The sequence below is a fragment of the Lithobates pipiens genome, unplaced genomic scaffold (genome assembly GCF_037356315.1).
Source record: "Lithobates pipiens isolate NorthernLeopardFrog02 unplaced genomic scaffold, aLitPip1_a1.2 Scaffold_18, whole genome shotgun sequence".
In the NCBI taxonomy this organism is placed as follows: Eukaryota; Metazoa; Chordata; class Amphibia; order Anura; family Ranidae; genus Lithobates; species Lithobates pipiens.
Window position 1 is genome coordinate 194,702,020 of NW_027507758.1, and position 20,490 is coordinate 194,722,509.

Genomic DNA, 20,490 nt, shown 5'->3' on the forward strand with positions numbered 1-20,490 from the left:
TCGTTGGGATCCTGATGCTGCGGAGACCGAGGGGTGCGCTTGCGACCTTGCTTCTGCCATTGCGGGGTGTAGGGTAGACCTGGGGTGGTCGGTGCAAACGGTCAGTCGGGTAGTGCGACTTGAGGCAGTTCAAGCATACTGAGAAAAGTAGGTAGGTCTCCCAATGTACGAAATACACCGGTTTTACCCGCATGGTGCACTCGAAGATGGAACGGGAAACGCCATTGGTATTTGATCTGTCTTGCTTGTAGGAGTTGCGTGAGGGGTCTCAGGGATTTCCGCATTGCCAGTGTTTGGCGGGAGAGATCAGGAAGGAGCATGATGGGTGTTTCGTTGAAGAGAATCGACTGCTGTGTGCTGGCGGCCCTCATAATGTAATCCTTTATTTTGTAGAAATGGACATGGCACAATGTGTCACGTACAAAGGAGGGGTTTGGGGTGCGGGGAGCCGATGTGCGGTGCACCCGGTCCAGTTCGATCGGGTCATCTTTGGGGTGTTGGAGTATTTGGTTGAAGATAGCCGTTACAGCTGCAGGTAGATTCTTGGGGTCAACCGACTCGGGTATCCCCCCGTATGCGTATGTTGTTGTGGCGACTGCGGTTTTCGAGGTCATCCTGCTGGTATGAGAGTTGCTGGAGCAGGACAGTGTGGGTATTGAGGATCCGATCATGTGATTTTACAGTGTCCCGCAGGCCATCTACTGTGTTCTCCACATCTTCAAAGCGTACCCCCACATCTTTTCTCAAGTCAGAGATCTCTTTCCGATATGTTTCCTCAATCCTATGCACACAGTGTTCAAAGTCAGCTTTGGTGGGTAGAGACCTCATGTAGCTGTGCAGGGATTTGATCTGCGATTCCATGTCCCATCCATCCCCCGATCCTAGGGAGGCATTAGATTGGCTTCTGGTAAGCCTGGGGGAGAGTGCAGTGTCTTCAGGGTGTGAGAGCAGGCTGTGGGAGCGCACCTGAGATTGCAGAGCCGATTCAGAGCGCGCCGGGGATGGAGGGGCCGGCGCCACTTTAGATGCTGGTCGGTGCTGTGAGGACAACCTACCATGGCCGAAATAATCATCCAGATCCCCTCCTGGGTGACGGCCACTGCCGCCCTTGTGTGCCTTGGGCTTGTCTTTCCCCATGGAGCTGTGTTTTGTCCGGTTTACTGTCCGAGATGAGGTCTGTGGAATTGGGGGAGCCGGGAGCTGAGTGTAGGCCCGACTCACCTCTCCATATGTCGGGCTGGGCCCTTATAAGTGAAAGTTTAGATCATTTAGGAGGAGCTTGCATACGGCAAGATGTGGCCATACAGTTACGATCATGAGATAATTCAAGGTAACAGGTAGTAATTCTGGGAGGTATACTGGCTTATTATCCGAGAGGATTGAAGGTTTATCCAGGTAGAAGCAATGTAAATTTGTCGGTCCCCTGCTGCAGTAGGGTGAATGAGTATACAAGGAGAGCCAGAGCAAAGTCTGTAAGCAAAGGGAATATGAGGCTGCAGGGGATGCTTGTAGTGAGAATGCCTGGAATAGTAGGCCAGGAGAGCAAGCTGAGGGTTACAGTCAAATGTGGATGGAGAACCGCAAATAAATGGTTAGCAAAGCAAGCCTCCGTGAGGAGGGGGTGGGAGGGTAGCCAGGCCAGTGTAAGGAGGCAAACCGCGGCCGCAGTTGTAGGCCAGAGCGGCCGTGGAGCGCTTTCCCAGGCAGCAGCCGTAGGAAACTCCGGGGATTCCTAGGTCTCAGTAGGCCGCACTAGGCCGGAGCCGGCCGCGGACTCCCCGAGGTCCGCGGAGGTCCGAAACTGCCCCAAATGAGACCCGGGCGAGAGGGAAGATGACAGGAGTGGACCGATGGCAGCCCCTTACCTCTCCCGCCGGCATGGCTCTGGTGTCTTCTGGCGGTCCCGGAGGCCAAAGATGGCGGCGGCCGGCGGGGAATCCAGCGGCAGATCCGGGCGGCTGGGAGCCTCAGTTCTGGGAAATAGGCGTCCAGAACCCTGCGGCGGGTCAGGGCGTCCTTGGAAGGCAGATTATGTGCGGTGGTGGGTGGATGGCGACGGATAGCTCAATGGACGGCTGGAGCTCTTCAACTAGACGTCCGCCCCCATTCGCGTCACGCCACGCCCCCCGCATTCAACTATTTTTAACATTGCAGCGTGACGAATGTGTTATATCAATTACGAACGCTAGTTTTACCTGACCGAACGCTTCCGTCTCAGAATTTATTCTGAGCATGCGTGGCACTTTGTCTGTCGGACTAGGCTACAGACAATTGGAATTGACGCGATCGGATCACGTTGTCGGAAAATTTGAGATCCAGCTCTCAAACTTTGCTGGTTGGAAATTCCGATGGAAAAAGTCAGATGGAGCCCACACACGGTCAGATTTTCTGACAACATGGTAGAAAATCCGACCGTTTGTCCAAGGCATTACTGCATTTATTGATAAGAGTGTTTTGTTATTGTCCAGAGTCTAAATTGGATGTGTCATAGATCTGTTAAAGATCGTTTTCCTCTATTCCCAAAGATTGTAGCCATGCTGGTACTTGTAGTTCTCTGGCTTTAACTTGTAAGGGTCTGCTGTTACTTGTTATCTCATAAGACCTGTGTTTAAGACTGCTTAACCCCCCCCCCCCCCGCCCCGCTGTTGATTAACCACCTCAATACAGTGCACTTACACCCCCTTCCTGACCAGCCCAATTTTCAGCTTTCAGCGCTCTCACAGTTTGAATGACAATTACTCAGTCATGCAACACTGTACCTATATCAAACTTGCTTCCTTTTTTCCACACAAATAGAGATTTCTTTTAGTGGTATTTAATCACTAGTTTTTTTTTTTTTTTTGTGTGCTATAAATAAAAAAAACTTACATTTTGTGAAAAAAATTCCTTTTTCTTTGTTTCTGTTATAAAATTTAGCTAATTAGTAATTTTTCTTCACAAATTTTGTACTCTCATGGGCTGGTGACAGGTACTTGAGTACTATGATGTCCTAGTGACAGGTACTCGGGTACTCTGATAGCCTGGTGACAGGTACTCGGGTACTCTGATGGCCTGGTCACAGGTACTTGGGTACTCTAATGGCCTGGTGACAGGTTCTCTGATGGCCTGGTGACTGGTACTCGGGTACTCAGATGAACTGTGACAGGTATTCAGGTACTCAGATGAACTGTAACAGGTACACAGATGAACTGTGACAGGTACTCAGGTACTCAGATGGACTGGGACAGGTACTCGGGTACTCGGATGGACTGTGACAGGTACTCGGGTACTCTGATGGGCTGTGACAGGTACTCGGGTACTCTGATGGGCCGTGACAGGTACTCGGGTACTTTGATGGGCTGTGACAGGTACTCAGGTACTTGGATGGCCTGTGACAGGTACTCGGGTACTCTGATGGGCTGTGACTGGTACTCGGGTACTTTTATGGGCTGTGACAGGTACTCGGGTAATCGGATGGCCTGTAACAGGTACTCGGGTACTCTGATGGGCTGTGACAGGTACTCGGGTACTTTGATGGGCTGTGACAGGTACTCGGGTACTTGGATGGGCTGTGACAGGTACTCAGGTACTTGGATGGCCTGTGACAGGTACTCGGGTACTCTGATGGGCTGTGACAGGTACTCGGGTACTTTGATGGGCTGTGACAGGTACTCGAGTACTTGGATGGCATGTAACAGGCACTCGGGTACTTTGATGGGCTGTGACAGATACTTGGGTACTCGGATGGACTGTGACAGGTACTCGGGTACTCGGATGGCCTGTGACAGGTACTCGGGTACTCTGATGGGCTGTGACAGGTACTCGGGTACTCTGATGGGCTGTGACAGGTACTCAGGTACTCTGATGGACTGTGACAGGTACTCGGGTACTTTGATGGGCTGTGACAGGTACTCGGGTACCCTGATGGGCTGTGACAGGTACTCGGGTATTCTGATGGGCTGTGACAGGTACTCGGGTACTCTGATGGGCTGTGACAGGTACTCGGGTACTCTGATGGACTGTGACAGGTACACTGACGGACTGTGACTGAAAGGTACTCTGATGGGCTGTGACAGGTACTCGGGTACTTTGATGGGCTGTGACAGGTACTCGGGTACTTTGATGGGCTGTGACAGGTACTCGGGTACTCTGATGGACTGTGACAGGTACTCTGATGAACTGTGACTGACAGGTACTATGATGGGTGGTGACAGGTACTCAGGAACTCGGATGGACTGTGACCGGTACTCGGGTACTCTGATGGGCTGTGACAGCTACTCGGGCACTCTGATGGGCTGTGACAGGTACTCGGGTACTTTGATGGGCTGTGACAGGTACTCGGGTACTTGGATGGGCTGTGACAGGTACTCAGGTACTTGGATGGCCTGTGACAGGTACTCGGGTACTCTGATGGGCTGTGACAGGTACTCGGGTACTTTGATGGGCTGTGACAGGTACTCGGGTACTTGGATGGCATGTAACAGGCACTCGGGTACTTTGATGGGCTGTGACAGATACTTGGGTACTCGGATGGACTGTGACAGGTACTCGGGTACTCGGATGGCCTGTGACAGGTACTCGGGTACTCTGATGGGCTGTGACAGGTACTCGGGTATTCTGATGGGCTGTGACAGGTACTCAGGTACTCTGATGGACTGTGACAGGTACTCGGGTACTTTGATGGGCTGTGACAGGTACTCGGGTACCCTGATGGGCTGTGACAGGTACTCGGGTATTCTGATGGGCTGTGACAGGTACTCGGGTACTCTGATGGGCTGTGACAGGTACTCGGGTACTCTGATGGACTGTGACAGGTACACTGACGGACTGTGACTGAAAGGTACTCTGATGGGCTGTGACAGGTACTCGGGTACTTTGATGGGCTGTGACAGGTACTCGGGTACTTTGATGGGCTGTGACAGGTACTCGGGTACTCTGATGGACTGTGACAGGTACTCTGATGAACTGTGACTGACAGGTACTATGATGGGTGGTGACAGGTACTCAGGAACTCGGATGGACTGTGACCGGTACTCGGGTACTCTGATGGGCTGTGACAGCTACTCGGGCACTCTGATGGGCCGTGACAGGTACTTTGGTACTTTGATGGGCTGGGACAGGTACTCAGGTACTCGGATAGACTGTGACAGGTACTCGGGTACTCTGATGGGCTGTGACAGGTACTCGGGTACTCTGATGGGCCGTGACAGGTACTCGGGTACTTTGATGGACTGAGACAGGTACTCGGGTACTCAGATGGCCTGTGACAGGTACTCAGGTACTCTGATGGGCTGTGACAGGTACTCGGGTACTTTGATGGCCTGTGACAGGTACTCGGGTACTTTGATGGGCTGTGACAGGTACTCGGGTACTTTGATGGGCTGTGACAGGTACTCGGATACTCAGATGGACTGTGACAGGTAGTCGGGTACTCTGATGGACTGTGACAGGTACTCTGATGGACTGTGACTGACAGGTATTATGATGGGTGGTGACAGGTACTCGGGTACTCGAATGGACTGTGACAGGTACTCGGGTACTTTGATGGACTGTGACAGGTACTCGGGTACTCTGATGGGCTGTGACAGGAACTCGGGTATTCTGATGGGCTGTGACAGGCACTCAGGTACTCTGATGGGCTGTGACAGGTACTCGGGTACTCTGATGGACTGTGACAGGTACTCTGATGGACTGTGACTGACAGGTACTATGATGGGTGGTGACAGGTATTCAGGTACTCAGATGAACTGTAACAGGTACACAGATGAACTGTGACAGGTACTCGGGTACTCAGATCGACTGGGACAGGTACTCGGGGACTCTGATGGGCTGTGATAGGTGTTCAGGTACTCTGATGGGCTGTGACAGGTACTCAGGTACTTTGATGGGCTGTGACAGGTACTCAGGTACTCGGATGGACTGTGACAGGTACTCGGGTGCTCTGATGGGCTGTGACAGGTACTCGGGTACTCTGATGGGCCGTGACAGGTACTCGGGTACTTTGATGGGCTGTGACAGGTACACGGGTACTCGGATGGCCTGTGACAGGTACTCGGGTACTCTGATGGGCTGTGGCAGGTACTCGGGTACTTTGATGGGCTGTGACAGGTAGTCGGGTACTCTGATGGGCTGTGACAGGTACTCGGGTACTTTGATGGGCTGTGACCGGTACTCGGGTACCTTGATGGGCTGTGACAGGTACTCGGGTACTTTGATGGGCTGTGACAGGTACTCGGGTACTCAGATGGACTGTGACAGGTACTCGGGTACTCTGATGGGCTGTGACAGCTACTCGGGTACTCTGATGGGCTGTGACAGGTACTCGGGTACTCTGATGGGCTGTGACAGGTACTTGGGTACTCTGATGGGCTGTGACAGGCCCTCGGGTATTTTGATGGGCTGTGACAGGTACTCGGGTACTTTGATGGGCTGTGACAGGTACTCGGGTACTCTGATGGGCTGTGACAGGTACTCGGGCACTCTGATGGGCCGTGACAGGTACTTTGGTACTTTGATGGGCTGGGACAGGTACTCAGGTACTCGGATAGACTGTGACAGGTACTCGGGTACTCTGATGGGCTGTGACAGGTACTCGGGTACTCTGATGGGCTGTGACAGGTACTCGGGTACTTTGATGGACTGAGACAGGTACTCGGGTACTCAGATGGCCTGTGACAGGTACTCAGGTACTCTGATGGGCTGTGACAGGTACTCGGGTACTTTGATGGCCTGTGACAGGTACTCGGGTACTTTGATGGGCTGTGACAGGTACTCGGGTACTTTGATGGGCTGTGACAGGTACTCGGGTACTTGGATGGGCTGTGACAGGTACTCAGGTACTTGGATGGCCTGTGACAGGTACTCGGGTACTCTGATGGGCTGTGACAGGTACTCGGGTACTTTGATGGGCTGTGACAGGTACTCGAGTACTTGGATGGCATGTAACAGGCACTCGGGTACTTTGATGGGCTGTGACAGATACTTGGGTACTCGGATGGACTGTGACAGGTACTCGGGTACTCGGATGGCCTGTGACAGGTACTCGGGTACTTTGATGGGCTGTGACAGGTACTCGGGTACTCTGATGGGCTGTGACAGGTACTCAGGTACTCTGATGGACTGTGACAGGTACTCGGGTACTTTGATGGGCTGTGACAGGTACTCGGGTACCCTGATGGGCTGTGACAGGTACTCGGGTATTCTGATGGGCTGTGACAGGTACTCGGGTACTCTGATGGGCTGTGACAGGTACTCGGGTACTCTGATGGACTGTGACAGGTACACTGACGGACTGTGACTGAAAGGTACTCTGATGGGCTGTGACAGGTACTCGGGTACTTTGATGGGCTGTGACAGGTACTCGGGTACTTTGATGGGCTGTGACAGGTACTCGGGTACTCTGATGGACTGTGACAGGTACTCTGATGAACTGTGACTGACAGGTACTATGATGGGTGGTGACAGGTACTCAGGAACTCGGATGGACTGTGACCGGTACTCGGGTACTCTGATGGGCTGTGACAGCTACTCGGGCACTCTGATGGGCTGTGACAGGTACTCGGGTACTTTGATGGGCTGTGACAGGTACTCGGGTACTTGGATGGGCTGTGACAGGTACTCAGGTACTTGGATGGCCTGTGACAGGTACTCGGGTACTCTGATGGGCTGTGACAGGTACTCGGGTACTTTGATGGGCTGTGACAGGTACTCGGGTACTTGGATGGCATGTAACAGGCACTCGGGTACTTTGATGGGCTGTGACAGATACTTGGGTACTCGGATGGACTGTGACAGGTACTCGGGTACTCGGATGGCCTGTGACAGGTACTCGGGTACTCTGATGGGCTGTGACAGGTACTCGGGTATTCTGATGGGCTGTGACAGGTACTCAGGTACTCTGATGGACTGTGACAGGTACTCGGGTACTTTGATGGGCTGTGACAGGTACTCGGGTACCCTGATGGGCTGTGACAGGTACTCGGGTATTCTGATGGGCTGTGACAGGTACTCGGGTACTCTGATGGGCTGTGACAGGTACTCGGGTACTCTGATGGACTGTGACAGGTACACTGACGGACTGTGACTGAAAGGTACTCTGATGGGCTGTGACAGGTACTCGGGTACTTTGATGGGCTGTGACAGGTACTCGGGTACTTTGATGGGCTGTGACAGGTACTCGGGTACTCTGATGGACTGTGACAGGTACTCTGATGAACTGTGACTGACAGGTACTATGATGGGTGGTGACAGGTACTCAGGAACTCGGATGGACTGTGACCGGTACTCGGGTACTCTGATGGGCTGTGACAGCTACTCGGGCACTCTGATGGGCCGTGACAGGTACTTTGGTACTTTGATGGGCTGGGACAGGTACTCAGGTACTCGGATAGACTGTGACAGGTACTCGGGTACTCTGATGGGCTGTGACAGGTACTCGGGTACTCTGATGGGCCGTGACAGGTACTCGGGTACTTTGATGGACTGAGACAGGTACTCGGGTACTCAGATGGCCTGTGACAGGTACTCAGGTACTCTGATGGGCTGTGACAGGTACTCGGGTACTTTGATGGCCTGTGACAGGTACTCGGGTACTTTGATGGGCTGTGACAGGTACTCGGGTACTTTGATGGGCTGTGACAGGTACTCGGATACTCAGATGGACTGTGACAGGTAGTCGGGTACTCTGATGGACTGTGACAGGTACTCTGATGGACTGTGACTGACAGGTATTATGATGGGTGGTGACAGGTACTCGGGTACTCGAATGGACTGTGACAGGTACTCGGGTACTTTGATGGACTGTGACAGGTACTCGGGTACTCTGATGGGCTGTGACAGGAACTCGGGTATTCTGATGGGCTGTGACAGGTACTCAGGTACTCTGATGGGCTGTGACAGGTACTCGGGTACTCTGATGGACTGTGACAGGTACTCTGATGGACTGTGACTGACAGGTACTATGATGGGTGGTGACAGGTATTCAGGTACTCAGATGAACTGTAACAGGTACACAGATGAACTGTGACAGGTACTCGGGTACTCAGATCGACTGGGACAGGTACTCGGGGACTCTGATGGGCTGTGATAGGTGTTCAGGTACTCTGATGGGCTGTGACAGGTACTCAGGTACTTTGATGGGCTGTGACAGGTACTCAGGTACTCGGATGGACTGTGACAGGTACTCGGGTGCTCTGATGGGCTGTGACAGGTACTCGGGTACTCTGATGGGCCGTGACAGGTACTCGGGTACTTTGATGGGCTGTGACAGGTACACGGGTACTCGGATGGCCTGTGACAGGTACTCGGGTACTCTGATGGGCTGTGGCAGGTACTCGGGTACTTTGATGGGCTGTGACAGGTAGTCGGGTACTCTGATGGGCTGTGACAGGTACTCGGGTACTTTGATGGGCTGTGACCGGTACTCGGGTACCTTGATGGGCTGTGACAGGTACTCGGGTACTTTGATGGGCTGTGACAGGTACTCGGGTACTCAGATGGACTGTGACAGGTACTCGGGTACTCTGATGGGCTGTGACAGCTACTCGGGTACTCTGATGGGCTGTGACAGGTACTCGGGTACTCTGATGGGCTGTGACAGGTACTTGGGTACTCTGATGGGCTGTGACAGGCCCTCGGGTATTTTGATGGGCTGTGACAGGTACTCGGGTACTTTGATGGGCTGTGACAGGTACTCGGGTACTCTGATGGGCTGTGACAGGTACTCGGGCACTCTGATGGGCCGTGACAGGTACTTTGGTACTTTGATGGGCTGGGACAGGTACTCAGGTACTCGGATAGACTGTGACAGGTACTCGGGTACTCTGATGGGCTGTGACAGGTACTCGGGTACTCTGATGGGCTGTGACAGGTACTCGGGTACTTTGATGGACTGAGACAGGTACTCGGGTACTCAGATGGCCTGTGACAGGTACTCAGGTACTCTGATGGGCTGTGACAGGTACTCGGGTACTTTGATGGCCTGTGACAGGTACTCGGGTACTTTGATGGGCTGTGACAGGTACTCGGGTACTTTGATGGGCTGTGACAGGTACTCGGATACTCGGATGGACTGTGACAGGTAGTCGGGTACTCTGATGGACTGTGACAGGTACTCTGATGGACTGTGACTGACAGGTATTATGATGGGTGGTGACAGGTACTCGGGTACTCGAATGGACTGTGACAGGTACTCGGGTACTTTGATGGACTGTGACAGGTACTCGGGTACTCTGATGGGCTGTGACAGGAACTCGGGTATTCTGATGGGCTGTGACAGGTACTCAGGTACTCTGATGGGCTGTGACAGGTACTCGGGTACTCTGATGGACTGTGACAGGTACTCTGATGGACTGTGACTGACAGGTACTATGATGGGTGGTGACAGGTATTCAGGTACTCAGATGAACTGTAACAGGTACACAGATGAACTGTGACAGGTACTCGGGTACTCAGATCGACTGGGACAGGTACTCGGGGACTCTGATGGGCTGTGATAGGTGTTCAGGTACTCTGATGGGCTGTGACAGGTACTCAGGTACTTTGATGGGCTGTGACAGGTACTCAGGTACTCGGATGGACTGTGACAGGTACTCGGGTACTCTGATGGGCTGTGACAGGTACTCGGGTACTCTGATGGGCCGTGACAGGTACTCGGGTACTTTGATGGGCTGTGACAGGTACACGGGTACTCGGATGGCCTGTGACAGGTACTCGGGTACTCTGATGGGCTGTGACAGGTACTCGGGTACTTTGATGGGCTGTGACAGGTAGTCGGGTACTCTGATGGGCTGTGACAGGTACTCGGCTACTTTGATGGGCTGTGACCGGTACTCGGGTACTTTGATGGGCTGTGACAGGTACTCGGGTACTTTGATGGGCTGTGACAGGTACTCGGGTACTCAGATGGACTGTGACAGCTACTCGGGTACTCTGATGGGCTGTGACAGCTACTCGGGTACTCTGATGGGCTGTGACAGGTACTCGGGTACTCTGATGGGCTGTGACAGGTACTCGGGTACTCTGATGGGCTGTGACAGGCACTCGGGTATTTTGATGGGCTGTGACAGGTACTCGGGTACTTTGATGGGCTGTGACAGGTACTCGGGTACTCTGATGGGCTGTGACAGGTACTCGGGTACACTGATGGGCTGTGACAGGTACTCAGGTACTCTGATGGACTGTGACAGGTACTCTGATGGACTGTGACTGACAGGTACTATGATGGGTGGTGACAGGTACTCGGGTACTCGGATGGACTTTGACAGGTACTCGGGTACTCTGATGAGCTGTGACAGGTACTCGGGTATTCTGATGGGCCGTGACAGGTACTTGGGTACTTTGATGGGCTGGGACAGGTACTCGGGTACTTGGATGACCTGTGACAGGTACTCGGGTACTCTGATTGGCTGTGACATTTACTCGGGTACTCTGATGGGCTGTGACAGGTACTCAGGTACTTTGAAGGGATGGGCTGTGACAGGTACTCGAGTACTCTGATGGGCTGCGACAGGTACTCTGGTACTCTTATGGGCTGTGACAGGCACTCGAGTACTTTGATGGGCTGTGACAGATACTTGGGTATTCGGATGGACTGTGACAGGTACTCGGATGGCCTGTGACAGGTACTCGGGTACTCTGATGGGCTGTGACAGGTACTCGGGTACTTTGATGGGCTGTGACAGGTACTCGGGTACTTTGATGGGCTGTGACAGGTACTCGGGTACTCGGATGGACTGTGACAGGTACTCGGGTACTCTGATGGGCTGTGACAGGTACTCGGGTACTCTGATGGGCTGTGACAGGTACTCGGGTACTCTGATGGACTGTGACAGGCACTCGGGTACTTTGATGGGCTGTGACAGATACTTGGGTACTCGGATGGACTGTGACAGGTACTCGGATGGCCTGTGACAGATACTCGGGTACTCTGATGGGCTGTGACAGGTATTCGGGTACTTTGATGGGCTGTGACAGGTACTCGGGTACTTTGATGGGCTGTGACAGGTACTCGGATGGACTGTGACAGGTACTCGGGTACTCTGATGGGCTGTGACAGGTACTCTGGTACTCTGATGGGCTGTGACAGGTACTCGGGTACTCTGATGGACTGTGACAGGCACTCGGGTACTTTGATGGGCTTGACAGGTACTCGGGTACTCTGATGGGCTGTGACAGGTACTCGGGTACTCTGATGGGCTGTGACAGGTACTCGGGTACTCTGATGGGCTGTGACAGGTACTCGGGTACTTTGATGGGCTGTGACAGGCACTCGGGTATTTTGATGGGCTGTGACAGGTACTCGGGTACTCTGATTGGCTGTGACATTTACTCGGGTACTCTGATGGGCTGTGACAGGTACTCAGGTACTTTGATGGGCTGTGACAGGTACTCGGGTACTCTGATGGGCTGCGACAGGTACTCTGGTACTCTTATGGGCTGTGACAGGTACTCTGGTACTCTGATGGACTGTTACAGGTACTCTGATGGACTGTGACTGACAGGTACTATGATGGGTGGTGACAGGTACTCGGGTACTCGGATGGACTTTGACAGGTACTCGGGTACTCTGATGGGCTGTGACAGGTACTCGGGTATTCTGATGGGCCGGGACAGGTACTTGGGTACTTTGATAGGCTGGGACAGGTACTCGGGTACTTGGATGACCTGTGACAGGTACTCGGGTACTCTGATTGGCTGTGACATTTACTCGGGTACTCTGATGGGCTGTGACAGGTACTCAGGTACTTTGATGGGCTGTGACAGGTACTCGGGTACTCTGATGGGCTGCGACAGGTACTCTGGTACTCTTATGGGCTGTGACAGGCACTCTGGTACTCTGATGGACTGTTACAGGTACTCTGATGGACTGTGACTGACAGGTACTATGATGGGTGGTGACAGGTACTCAGGTACTCGGATGGACTTTGACAGGTACTCGGGTACTCTGATGGGCTGTGACAGGTACTCGGGTATTCTGATGGGCCGTGACAGGTACTTGGGTACTTTGATAGGCTGGGACAGGTACTCGGATGACCTGTGACAGGTACTCGGGTACTCTGATTGGCTGTGACATTTACTCGGGTACTCTGATGGGCTGTGACAGGTACTCAGGTACTTTGATGGGCTGTGACAGGTACTCGGGTACTCTGATGGGCTGCGACAGGTACTCTGGTACTCTCATGGGCTGTGACAGGCACTCGGGTACTTTGATGGGCTGTGACAGATACTTGGGTAATCGGATGGACTGTGACAGGTACTCGGATGGCCTGTGACAGGTACTCGGGTACTCTGATGGGCTGTGACAGGTACTTTGATGGGCTGTGACAGGTACTCGGGTACTTTGATGGGCGGTGACAGGTACTCAGGTACTCGGATGGACTGTGACAGGTACTCGGGTACTCTGATGGACTGTGACAGGTGCTCGGGTACTCTGATGGGCTGTGACAGGTACTCGGGTACTCTGATGGACTGTGACAGGCACTCGGGTACTTTGATGGGCTGTGACAGGTACTCGGGTACTTTGATGGACTGTGACAGTTACTCGGGTACTCTGATGGACTGTGACAGGTGCTCGGGTACTCTGATGGGCTGTGACAGGTACTCGGCTACTCTGATGGGCTGTGACAGGTACTCGGGTATTCTGATGGGCTGTGACAGGTACTCAGGTACTCTGATGGGCTGTGACAGGTACTCGGGTACTCTGATGGACTGTGACAGGTACTCTGATGGACTGTGACTGACAGGTACTATGACGGGTGGTGACAGGTATTTAGGTACTCAGATGAACTGTAACAGGTACACAGATGAACTGTGACAGGTATTCGGGTACTCAGATGTACTGGGAAAGGTACTCGGGGACTCTGATGGGCTGTGACAGTTATTCAGGTACTCTAGATAATAGATAGCCTCTAAAGTCACCGAGATACCATCGTCCCAATTAGTATGTATGAAGAAAAACTGGGCATATAGCTCAGAAAAACTAAGAGGAAAAAACTCTAGAATTGAGTTTCCTATTAGTTCAGTGGGAACAGGGACTATTGCGGTATCAAATTAAATTGAAACAATCATTAAAATTCAATTACATTTTATTATAATTCGATCCATATAAAAGGTAATACATAGACATTAGTGTTACAGAACCACATTATATTCAATCCAATCAAAGGACAAAATAGGTTCAAAAACATGGTCTTAACATTTCTAAACACAAGAATTTTTTTACGGAAGTACAGAGATGACGCGTTTCATCCAAAATGTAATTGAATTTTAATGATTGTTTCAATTTAATTTGATACCGCAATAGTCCCTGTTCCCACTGAACTAATAGGAAACTCAATTCTAGAGTTTTTTCCTCTTAGTTTTTCTGAGCTATATGCCCAGTTTTTCTTCATATATTCAGGTACTCTGATGGGCTGTGACAGGTACTCGGGTACTTTGATGGGCTGTGACAGGTACTCGGGTACATTGATGGGCTGTGACAGGTACTCGGGTACTCGGATGGACTGTGACAGGTACTCGGGTACTCTGATGGGCTGTGACAGGTACTCGGGTACTCTGATGGACTGTGACAGGCACTCGGGTACTTTGATGGGCTGTGACAGGTACTCTGGTACTTTGATGGACTGTGACAGGTACTCGGCTACTCTGATGGGCTGTGACAGGTACTCCGGTACTCTGATGGGCTGTGACAGGTACTCGGGTACTCGGATGGGCTGTGACAGGTACTCGGGTACTCTGATGGGTTGTGACAGGTACTCGGGTACTCTGATGGACTGTGACAGGTACTCTGATGGACTGTGACTGACAGGTACTATGATGGGTGGTGACAGGTACTCGGGTACTCGGATGGACTTTGACAGGTTTTCGGGTACTTTGATGGGCTGTGACAGGTACTCGGGTACTCAGATGGCCTGTGACAGGTACTCGGGTACTCTGATGAGCTGTGACAGGTACTCGGGTACTTTGATGGGCTGTGACAGGTACTCGGGTACTCCGATCGGCTGTGACAGGTACTCGGGTACTCCGATCGGCTGTGACAGGTACTCGGGTACTCCGATGGGCTGTGACAGGTACTCGGGTACTCTGATGGGCTGTGACAGGCACTCAGGTACTTTGATGGGCTGTGACAAATACTAGAGTACTCGGATGGACTGTGACAGGTACTTGGGTACTCTGATGGGCTTTGACAGGTACTCGGGTAGTCTGCTTGGCTGTGACAGGTACTCGGGTACTCTCCTTGGCTGTGACAGGTACTCGGGTACTTTGATGGGCTGTGATAGGTACTCGGGTACTCTGATGGGCTGTGACAGGTCCTCTGATGGACTCTGACTGACAGGTACTGTGATGGGTGGTGACAGGTCCTCTTTATTGGGGGGGTGTTCAATCAGTGTGATTGGCGTACACTGTAAGCGGTAACGAGATGTTACCGCAATCTCCTCCTCACACACGATCGGTGTGAGGAGGAGAACCAGGTAACATCTTGTTATCGCGGTTTGTTTACATTTAGTGATCGACTGTGAAACGAACACAGCCGATCATGTGGGTAAACAGCTGGCCAATGGCTGTTTACCAGCGTTGGTGACGAGCAGTATTCCCGGGAACACGCCGCCACCGACGTGCGTGCGCCGTGTACAGTGGGGGTGTAACCATCTGTGATTGGCCGTGACTTCATTGAGGCCGATCACGCGGTAAACAGCCATACCCAATGGCTGTTCACCCCCCTCGGTGGCGAGCGGTGTCTCCGTGACATGCCGCCACCGAAGGAACAGGGATGCGCGCACACAATCGCGTGCATTCCCTGTTTAAACAGGAGGATGTCATATGATGCCCTCCCGCCACAAGAGATGCACTGCCTGGCCGTCATTTGACCGCCGGTGGTCAGCAACTGGTTAAATTAGTTACACTCCCAACAGCCAGTCCTTTCTTTTCAAACTTAGCTCATTGCCTTAGGCTAATATATTTTAATGTCCCTAGCAGTCTGTCAGGGCTGGGCTCTCAGGCATCCTTTCTCAGTGCTCAGCTGTCAGTTAATTGCCAGCACTCAACATTCCACAGTGGCTCACCTGGTGATCATTTCCTGCTTGTCAATCCAGCTATGAAGAAAGGTTACAAGCATTGAACTTAATTCTCTTTGGCGAAGAGACCCTTGAGATATGATTTCAATTTACAAATACCATGCTGGTGACCCCACAATAGGGATAAAAAATTTCCGCAAAAGAGAGTTTAATAAGACACGTGGCCACTCATTAAAATTAGAAGAAAAGAGGTTTAACTTCAAACTGCATAGAGGGTTCTTTACTGTAATGCTGCGTACACATGATCAGATTTTCCGACAACAAATGTTCAATGGGAGCTTGTTGTCAGACCGACCACGTGTAGGCTCCTTTGGACAATTTTTATCCCAATTTCCGACAACAAAAATTTGAGAGCTAGTTCTCAAATTTTCCGACAACAAAATTTGTTGTCAGAAATTCCGAGTGTGTGTACACAATTCCGATGCACAAAATTTTGGTTGGTTGGTGTCCCTTGTTAATTTCATTTTATTTTATTTTTATTTAATTTTATTTTATTTACGAAAGGCAAATCCACTTTGCACTGCAAGTGCGCTTGAAAGTGCTCTGAAAGTACACTTGGAAGTGCAATCGCTCTAAATATAAGGTGTAGATCTGAAATGAGTGTAAGCTCTGCTGATTTTATCACCCAATCATATGCAATCTAAAATGCTGCTTTTTTTTTCCTTGCATGCCCCCCTCAGATCTACAGCGACTTTACTTCCAAGTGCACTTTCAGTTCACTTTCAAGCGCATTTGCCGTGCAAAGTGGATTTCAATTTAGTAAACAACCCTCATTGTTTTTTTTAAATGTACCTGCCTAATCACAAACAAACTGTTCGTTTTTAATTATAACACATAGCCAATGATTCAATAAAAATATATACATATATTAGGGGTCATAACAAAATAAAGAGGAAGGCAATGCTGGATAAACTGGTGAAATTAGCGAAGCCTTTGTACCCCAGGCCACACATCAACTATTTGACAGGCAAATTTGGGAGCCTGAGGAGTCCATTTAATAGGGAGCACAATCCAGTCCAGGACTCTGAGAGATCAGGAATAGCAGCAGGTGACATATATGTCCCGAGGCTGTGGTCACAAAATAGCCTGCGTCTTTTGTCGGATCAGACTGAATCTAGGCCATCACTCTCTTGTCTTCCTTACACACTTCCTTCCATGCTTTCTTCCGGGCTGTGGCTCTGGTGTTGGAGTTGTTGCAGGAGGTGGAGGAGGAGGAGGATGGTCCAACTCACACAGGTGGGTTTTTCTTGTGAGTTCGCCCCTCAGCCCCTTATTTAGGGCCATATATCCCCTCCTCACAAAAGAGGCACTGGTCCACCTCCATTTCCTGCATTTTGTTGGCAGCCATGCAGGCATAGGCCTCAAGAAGACTGGGGGGGGGGGTTCTGAGAGCCGCCGAAGCCTCCCAAATTAACCCAAGTGCTGACTCCTCCACCCTCCTCCCCTTCCTGGGCCTTTTTTGTTGAAGGCTGAGGGGAGGGACCTGGGATTCAGTCGGGCTACTGGACCCGGCCACTTCCTGGCTGCCACTTACCCCTGCCAACTCTTGGCTGCCATTTACCCCCGCCACCTCCTGGCTGCCACTTTCCCCTGACACCTCCTGGCTACCACTTTCTGCAGCCTCCTCCTGGCTGACGATTTCCTGTGTATGAAAAAGGGACATAGTTTTAGTTTATTGTTCATCAATCACACATCATTTTGAGAAATATGTTGAACAATGCAATACCTGACTCAAGCTGGGCTCCTCCACATCTTCTTCCTGGGTGGAAGGGTCAGATTGAACGTTGGAAGCCTCAGCTGGGGTGAAAGGAAGAGTGGAAGGAAGGGTTGAGAGTGATGGCCTGATTTCAGTCTGGTCTGACTGAAAATGCAGTCTGTCGTAGTACCACAGACTGGGGACATAAATGTCACCTGCTGCTGCTACTGATTTCTGGGAATCCTGGACCTTTTTGCACTCCCTATTATATGGGCTCCTCAGGCCACCAATTTTGCACTTCAAATAGTTGATGTCTGCCGCGGGGATCCGCGGCTTCACAAATTCCAGTAATTTATCCAGTGCTGCCTTCCTCTTTAGTCGATTTGTATAAAAGGGGTGTTTTGTCTGTCAGCTCTCTGCACAAATCAATGAATCGCGAGAGGACATCATGATTGTTGAATTGATTCATTTTATCTGCAAGACACAACACAAGACAAACCCTGATGCAAGGCTAAACTTGCATAATCTTGTCCCAAGATAGGGCTTAATCTATAAGCAGTATAGGCCACTGATGCCCAAAGTTAAAATTGTACCTTCGTTAGAACGATCGCTGCTTCCGCTACTCCTTTCTCCGCTCACAGATCGTATGTACGACGCACATGTGTTACGCTTTATATACACTGTGCATGTATGAAACTCTGCCCGCCCCTGACCTTCTTTCTAGTCTATTCCCCAGTGCATGAAGACAGCAGCAACAACGAAAGCCCGGAGCCATGAATTTCCCGATCTCGGAGGAGATTTAAGGGCTCTAATATGTCCTTTGGTGAGATGGTGGAGATGGTAGACATCTTGAAGAGGGCCGATTAAGACGGGAAGCATGGACCTTACCCAAACCCAAATGTGAGAAAGGCCAAGATCATGACTAAAGTTGTGAAAAGTCTGCAGAAGAATTTTGGGGTACGGGGATCCAAGGATCAACTAAGGAAATGATGGTCAGACCTCAAACTGAGGGAGCGGGATCAGTACAGAAGAATCAAGAGAGTGCTGCAAAAAAGAAAGTATTTGTTGTGTGTTCCTATTATTCTTATTACGTTCATGCTGCTCCATGCTCCGTGCTTTTCTTTATTGTTGTACAGTTTAAAATGGCAAGTTTCAGGTTCGTGGGCACAGTAATCATTTGTGGTAAACATAGTTTGTTCGCCCACTAATACCATGTTTTTGGCAGATGCAGGTTAACTACATCTGTTCATGCCTATTTGGATTAAAAGAAGTTTTGGATCGTTGTCTAGATGGGTTTGTAAATAGAATGAAATGCAAACTAGATTCGGTGTAAGGAGAGGACACTCAGCAGCTGTTTACACATCTGGACGCAGGAGCACTAGTGTGCGACACCAGAACAAACTTTTTAGGGTGTCCCACAGAGGTGCTCCAGTGGATACTAGGGGTGTCTCCATGTGTGAAACTTTACAACAAAAGGTAAGTATTCAAGCTTTAATAAAGGGAAAAGATCACGTCTTCGGCTTGGAACTCTGCCAAAGCAGACAATTGTACGACACTTCCAAGTAATGTTTCATATTCCTATTTCTTGCCTCAAATATCTGTGTGCTAAGTATAGAAATTTTTTATTCACATAGGGGAGAAAAGAATCGGGACGTCAGAGGACACCAGGGACCCACAACCTCCTAAAGAAGGGGAAATCCCAAAACCACAAACTCAGGATGTGGATGAAGGTGAGGTTTATGAAGTGGGTGAAATAGTGACTACAATAGGTGAGTGTCTGAGACCACTTCAGGTAATAGATGTATGTATATATATATATAAAATATTTTTTTACTAGTAATGGCGGTGATTTTTAGCAGGGCTGCGACATTGCAGCGGACACTAACATTTTTTTGTAAACCAGTGACATTACTGCAGTAATCAGTGCTAAAAATATGCACTGTTATTGTACTAATGACACTGGCAGGGAAGGGGTTAACATCAGGAGCAATCAAGGCATTAACTGTGTTCCCTCACTGTGTGTTCTAACTGTATAGGAGAAAGGCTCACTGGGACAACACACAGATCTGTCTTCCTGCATAGCAGAAAGACAGGATCTGTATGATCTCCCCTGTCAGAACAGAGATTTGCCTTGTTTACACAGGCAGATCCCCGTTATGTCAGTGCAGGGAACAATCAAGGGTGGCCGTCGGACATCGAGTCCGCCGTGACCCCCCCCCCCCGCTGGCCAATGGGAGTGTGCTCACAAAAGCGAGTTCACGAGCCGACGTACACCTACAAAGATTTGCCACCTTGCCGCAGTATAACTGGGTATTGTATAACCTGTATTGTAAGTTGGAGAAGTGAGAGTTCCATTGTGAACAGATTACATTTGTTGGTTAAGTCATTTCTACTGCCAGTTTTTCGATGGACCCAGGGAAACTATCTGCAGTTCTACAGTGGTCTCGACCTGTACGGCTATGTCTGCTACAATGTTTTCTTGGCTTTGCCAATTATCGGAAATTTATTTGGAACTTCTCTTCTCTGGTCAAACTGCTGACTGATATGAGATGGTAACCCACAGAATTGGTCTCCGGATTCCATTAAAGTCTTTGAGTCTCAAAGCTGCCTTTGTTTCAGCTCCTGTGCTGGCATATCCTGATCCTACGTTACCCTTCATTCTTGAGGTTGATGCATGCGAGGCTGGAGTAGGCGCCCTTCTGTCTCAACGTCCTACCTCTGAGAGCGATATGCTTCCTTGTG